We start from the raw sequence: 6,944 nt of genomic DNA on the forward strand, positions 1-6,944 counted from the left end.
GACTTCTGGTTGACTGTTTTCTTTAGTGTGCTTTGGTTTTTCTACTGGTAATCTCGTATGCACATATTCATCTCTATATCTTTTCTTTATTAATTCAGTCCTTTTTTTTTATCTGCTTAATTTTATTTTTTATGTTTCTTTAATTGTCTTTTTTTTCTAGTGAGTTGTGGACTTGTAATTTCGTATTTTTTCTTTTATTTTGCTTCAATTTTTGATTTTGATGTGAATGGTGATGTGCATGACTGCATGTACTTGGGTATGTAACTATAGTCTACTGCATGTATTTAGTTAGCCAAATTTTACATGGATCACTAATCGCTATTGCATTATGTGTTAATTTTCATGTTCTTTGTACCAATACTAATAATTCATGAATAGATTTTTCTTATCAAAACAACTCAAAATCAACTCATAGCATGGCTGAAAATATACAAGCTACTAAGGTGATGGGTGAAAGTAAGGATTCAAATCGAGCAAGTTAATTCGAAACAACTAAAACTCAGAAGGCAATTGCTAAAAGAAGGAAAAAAAGGTCAGAAGTGTGGAATCATTGTACAAAAAATGCTAGTCCTGAAGGTACAAAAGCAAAATATGTCCATTGCTCCCATGAGTATTCTTTTAAGTCAAGATACGGTACTTCCACTCTTCTTGGTCATCTATCGACGTGTCCTAAGCGTACTCCTACTAGTGTTGATAAAAAACAATCAAATTTAGCTTTTAAAGCTATTCTAGGGGGTAGTCAAGGTGATGTAGCTGTTGTACCTTGGAAATTTAACCAAGAAGAGTGTAGGAAGGCTTTATGTCGTATGGTGATAATTTACTCCTGTTAGCTTTGTTGAAAAAAAAGGTTTTCGGGCATTTATGAAAGTGACACAACCTCATTTTTGGATCCCTTTCCGTAGTACTGTCACTAGGGATTGTTTTAATCTTTATAATGAAGAAAAAAAAAGTTGTATAACCACTGACACCTGGACTTCCATACAAATAATCAATTACATGTGTATAACTGCCCATTGGATTGATAGTGAATGTGATATGCATAAGAAAATTCTCAATTTTTGTCCTATTATTAGCCATAACGGTGGATATATGGCAAATGGTATTGGTAGGTGCTTACTTGAGTGGGGAATAACTAAAATATTCACTGTCACTACAGATAATGCGAGCTCAAATTATGTAATGGTAAAAGAACTATCTAAGAATTTGACAAAGATGGGAACTAATCTGAAGAATGGTGATCACCTCCATGTGAGGTATATGGCGCACATTATGAATCTTGTTGTCCAGGATGGCTTGAAAGAAAGTTGTTTGTCTATTGAGCGTGTTAGACATGTAGTGAGATATGTTCGGAAATCTCCTGGGAGGTTGAAAAAGTTTCAAGAAAGTTGTGATGATGAACAACTCAGTTGCAAGAAATATATATGCTTAGATGTTCCAACTAGGTAGAACTCCACCTACCTAATGTTGAGTAGGGCAGTTGAATTTGAGAATGCATTTACAAATTATGCTTCTCGTGAAATTAGCTTGAGATATTATCTTGAGAATTCTTATATTGAAGTTGGAGGTACTGCTGGTGAACTTTTGAGTAGTGATTGGGTGCACGTGAGAAGGATTTCAAAATTTCTTGAAATCTTTTATCTTCTTACTTTGAAAATATCTGGATCACTTTATGTTACATCTAATATTTATTTTCTTAAAATTTGTGCTGTTGTTGTTTATTTGAATCAATTGATTGCAAGTGAAGATACTGATTTAAGTAATATGGCGAGGAAAGTGAAAGAAAAATTTGATAAGTACTGGGGTGATCCAATAAAAATAAATAAGATAATTTTTGTTTCATGTGTTCTAGATCCTCGTTACAAGCTTGATTCAGTTGTCTATGCACTTGTAATTTGGGAAAAATCAAGGTCTATCTTTAAAAGCAGCAGTGATTTTATTATTTAATGAATATGTAAAATCCAGTTCAAAAGGGCTTGGGGTTGCTGTATCTTCACCTTGCTCTTCATTGGAGACGTCTACTTTAGTGATTTCTTCCAGTCAACTAAGTACCCAAGGTACAGGACCCTTAGATTTACTCATGCAAGATCTAAAGCAGTATAAAGTTGTGAATGGAGGTGTAGATGCTAGAACAGAGTTAGATAAATATTTTGGAGAAGAAACTGAAGATGATAATAAAGATTTTAACATCCCGCCTTGGTGGAAAATGAACGCAACAAGATTTACTGTTCTTGCTAAGATGGCTTTTGATGTATTAGCTATTCCGGTTTCAAGTATTGTATCTGAATCTGCGTTTAGTACAGGAGGACTTCTTCTTGATTCATTTAGGAGTTCATTGACTCCTAAATTGGTGCAAGTTCTTGTGTGTCTTCAAGATTGTCTTCGAAATAAGATATTAAAACAACCTGTTAGTGTTGAGGAAAATCTTGATAATCTCCAGCAAATTGAAAAAGGTAATAGAATTATCTTTACGTGTGTTGTTGTTATAAATGATTTTTATGTATTAGTTTACTCATTATATTATTCTACTCTTCAGATTTCGATAGTGCAGGAAAAAACCCTACTGTATTTGACATGTAGTACAACTATACAAGCCTAAAATACGGCTTTCCTTTCACTAGGGTTGTGCAAAAACCGAACCGACCGATAAATCAAACCGATAAAAATGTTATTGGGTTATTGGTATTGGGTTATCGGGTTAATGGTTTTTTATTGGTTTTATAAAAAATTTTATTGGGTAAATGGTTCAGTATTGGTTTTAGCTTATTGGGTTATCGGTTAAACCGATAACCCAATAAGGATACACTAAGTTATTATTTTATCCCTGTTTATGTTATATATTTAAATCTCTCTCTCTCTATCTCTCTCTCTATATATATATATAGATATATGTATGTATATAGATTATATGCACTGCTAATTCATAATTCAGTAATTCACAAAGTATTAACCTATTTAGGGCAACAAAGGCACCATATAAAATTCGGCTATTATCGTAATAAAAAGCTTGAAACTTTAATAGCTTCCAAAAATTAGGATTCAATTTTTTCCTAACTAACATTCAGTTCAAGTTTGAAGATTCTTATAAACTACAATGCGTTGCGTAGATTTTGGCGGTAATTAAGATTTCATTTTTTTATGTTAGTTGTTACTATTTCTATTTTATAAGTATTTTCTTATTGGTTAAACCAAAAACCAAATCGTTAAGGACCAAAAACGATAAACCAAAATCGATAAGAAAATATCTTATTGGTTGGTTATTGGTTTTACATATTAAAAATCGAAAATTGATAAACCGAACCAACAACACGTAAAATCGAACCGAACTGACCGATGTACACCCCTACCTTTCACAAGGTTAGTATAAAAAGAAGATAAAAGTCATCATGTTATGTTTCTTTTTCACTGTTCATATTATTCTTAGCTATTAATTATGTTTTAGAATTGATTTTTTAAGTGGGGTTGTTATGTTCTTAATTCAAATGAGTATTATATATTTATATTGTCATGGCGGTGGTGAGCTGAAGGGTTGTTCGTCTTGTTTTGTTCTTTGAGGTATCTTGTTTTGTTTATATTTATTGTTCACCTAACAATCTTTATGGTGTAATTTCTTATTATGTATTAGTTTGTAATGGTAGCAGCTTCTCAAGTGATGATTGAATTTAAGCTTCTCAAGTTGATGATTGAATTTAACTGATTGAAAAAAATTAAGATCGAGTTCCAGTAGAAGAATCTTGGTGTTTGTTATTAGTGGGTAAGAGAAAGGGGGTCTTGGAAGTACGCCTAATATTTTCAATGATAGAAATCTGCAGCCTATGTTTTGTATCATTGTCGTTGAGTATTTGAACTGATAGCTTTCCTTCACTAATCTCTGGAAGGATTTAGTTTTAGTTAAGAGAGTATGTTTATTGGTGGTCAAAACATTCTTAAAATATTAGTAGAAAATGTGTTTCACAAAGCCAATACATGTTAGGACCCAAGAAATTACAAGTTTAATGATTCTATTAGTAAGTCTACATCTACATAAATTAACTTCTTGCTTTGTTTTAAACTTGCTCAAGTAAATGAGAGCTGTCCATTCTTTAGCAATGGAGAAGTTTACTGCTACTATCCTCCCTCTAGCCACTTCCGTCTAGTTGTCATTAGAAGTGAGGTGCGCTATGTATTGAGCATGATTGCGTATGGTGATTTTCCATGACGTTTAAAATGTTTAGCCAGGATGCACCATTCAACCAGTCCCCATTCATCTTCTTCAAAAACATTCCCCAGTGCTGCTTTATATAACTTAGTGGTGTCCGTAAGAAGCTCTGTTCCAGCCGGATAAGAAGCATAGAATTAGTTAGCTCTCGAGTACCCGGCTCTAGTTGTGTTGTTGGGGTACGCATATGTGATGACTGTTATAAAGCAGTAGAATCCAGTATAGGAAACAATTCTTTGAAACTTTTGGATATTTAAAATCTCGTTCCATCCTTCATACATCCGCCACATTCCCTATTGTGCGGCTGAGCATAGAAATTCTAATTTTCATGCAAGTACTCGCAGTGCCCTAGTGGTCCAATTTATGTTAGGTGTGTTTTGTTCTTGTTAGAGAATATATTGGTACTTATAATACTAGGGAACCTAAATCTTCAAATATTGGATTGAGACGGGGTTAAATAGAGCATGAATGTGAGAATCCATACAGTCGAGTCTAACTAGATTGAGATTGAGTGTAGTTATTGTTATTGTATTCTCAAAAGATTCCAAGCGGGGGTTTTCTTTGTTCTTACTTTTCCCTCTCTTCTTTATGTAGGTGAATATATAAAAATGGTAATAGAAGATCTTTGCAATCAAATAGAACGTAAGGTTACTATGAGTTTTTGTTATTGTCATCGTCGTTTGTACGTTTGCATCTTGTTAAATATTTATATGCCAACAACATGTAGAGAACTTAAGTTTTTAACTATTGAATTAAGATGGGTTTAAATGGAGCTACATGTATTTGTACTCACTAATCGTTCTTCTTGAGCTATATTTTACTTGAAAATGTTTATTAATATTTGGTTTTCATTGTCAATGACAGAATTATGGGACTATCATCAATTTAAAGTGCGGAAAAGTAGATTCCTGTGTAAAAGTTAGTCTTGTGGCTGCTACATCTTTCAAAGTTGAGACTTGAGATTGTTCAATTCAAGGAAAAAAAACATTTTTCTGAGTATATTGTGCAAAAGCTGTTGCGCAAAAGAATAGATTCTTTTCCAAGAGAATTGATTATTGATATGGTTTAGGTGGAGTGACATCACTTAGTATTTTGTTTTTTTAGATAAATATTGAGATTCTTAATTTCTTAGTTGTCAAAATTATTGGCATTCCTTCACTAGCTAATACTATTACCAAAGTGACAACAATATTGAATCAAAAGTATTAGCATTCCTGCACTAGCTAATACTATTAACTACTCAAAAGTATTCTTAGTTGTGTTTGCCTTTATGAATGGCTACAACTTGTAACTTGGCTGCTCCTACTGTGTTCTTAAAGGTAATGCTCATTGCAATAAATCCTTGACCATCTACAACTACATAAGTGATTATATACATTTAGGTTCATGAAACTATTTAAAATAAAACTATTCTGATGTTGTCACTGTGAAAAGAAAAGAATGTTCTATTCTATTTTGTTTTCTGATTTTGAGACGTATTCAAGTAGGAATTGTGGATGTCTGATACACCTTCCAATAACCGCTCGATAATTGTTTATCCGTTACTGAACCAACCAATATCTTATCGGTTGGTTAGTGGATTTGTATATTTTAAAATCGATAACCGTTAAGCAAAATCATTAAGTGTAATGGTCCATCCGATCCGTCCGATAAGTAGCCCTAAAGCTAATGACCATTCACTATATTCTATTATGCAGCAATGGATTGACAATTAACTCCCAAATTACTGCTATCATTATCTTTTCGAAGGCACTACTCCTCTTTATAAGTAAGTAGCAATATCTAGGCAAGATCCTAATGTTTACAACTGCTAAGAAAACTATGATAATGAAGATAATGCAATGCATGCCATGGGTATTGGTTCAATTCAACAATCACATTTCCCCTACTTCCTCAATCGGCCAGGGTTTGACCAACCCTAGCTATGGGTTTTAGCCTCTCATACTTGTGCAAAAATCAACAAAATTCAAGATTGAAGGCTTATATGAAGTTGCAATGATCAGATGAATTAAAACCCAAAATCGTAACTTTATTAATCAACTGAAGTTAATACAAGAAAATCCCAAGATAAAAGACGGATCTTGGAATCAAAATATGTTTGTGAGTATCAAAAGTGTGTATCTTCTACTAAAAAGTACATAAGGGGTATTTATAATATAAGAGAAAACCCTAAAAACAAAGCCTGGATGAAATACGAGAATGTTTGCCAAATGATCTTTGTACCTGTGGTCTGGCACAGGGCGTAGGGCCAAAATTCATGAGCTATAGCCCACGGATCTTGGGTGGGCGCGGGGCTAGGCGTGTTTTGGGCAAAAAATTGACCGAGGGCCCCTTGGTAGCTGAGGAGTGGCCTAATGTGGGCTATTAAGGTTAACGGGGCCATTTAGGTGGTAAAAAGAGTGACATGGTGTGAACGGGGTAATTTCAGGCTAAATCGGTGGGCTATAGCCCACGATTCTAGGGGTGGGCTCGGGTCTGGGCATCTTTTGGGCCAAAAATCAATCGGAGGCCCCCAGGTAGTATGGGGCGTTAGAGTCGACGGGTCTATTTTGAGTGGTCAAATGGGTAAAATAGTGCAAATAAGGTATTTTTGAGCCAAATCGATGTGCTATAGTCCAGGATACTATGGGCGAGCCCAGGGCTTGGGCATCTTTTGGGCCAAAAATCAATTGAGGGACCTCACACATGCTGAAGAGCGAACTAGTATAGGTCGTTGGGTTTTGCAGGGCCATTTGGGAGATCAAACGGG

The 6,944-nt window shown here is 34.3% G+C and overlaps 1 pseudogene; it reads right to left on the reverse strand.

Moving 5' to 3' along the window:
* Window positions 1-4,115: 4,115 nt before the first annotated feature.
* On the reverse strand, window positions 4,116-4,485 carry LOC124895507 (annotated as a pseudogene).
* Window positions 4,486-6,944: the final 2,459 nt, after the last annotated feature.

Source organism: Capsicum annuum, unplaced genomic scaffold (assembly GCF_002878395.1).
Source record: "Capsicum annuum cultivar UCD-10X-F1 unplaced genomic scaffold, UCD10Xv1.1 ctg82760, whole genome shotgun sequence".
In the NCBI taxonomy this organism is placed as follows: domain Eukaryota; kingdom Viridiplantae; phylum Streptophyta; class Magnoliopsida; order Solanales; family Solanaceae; genus Capsicum; species Capsicum annuum.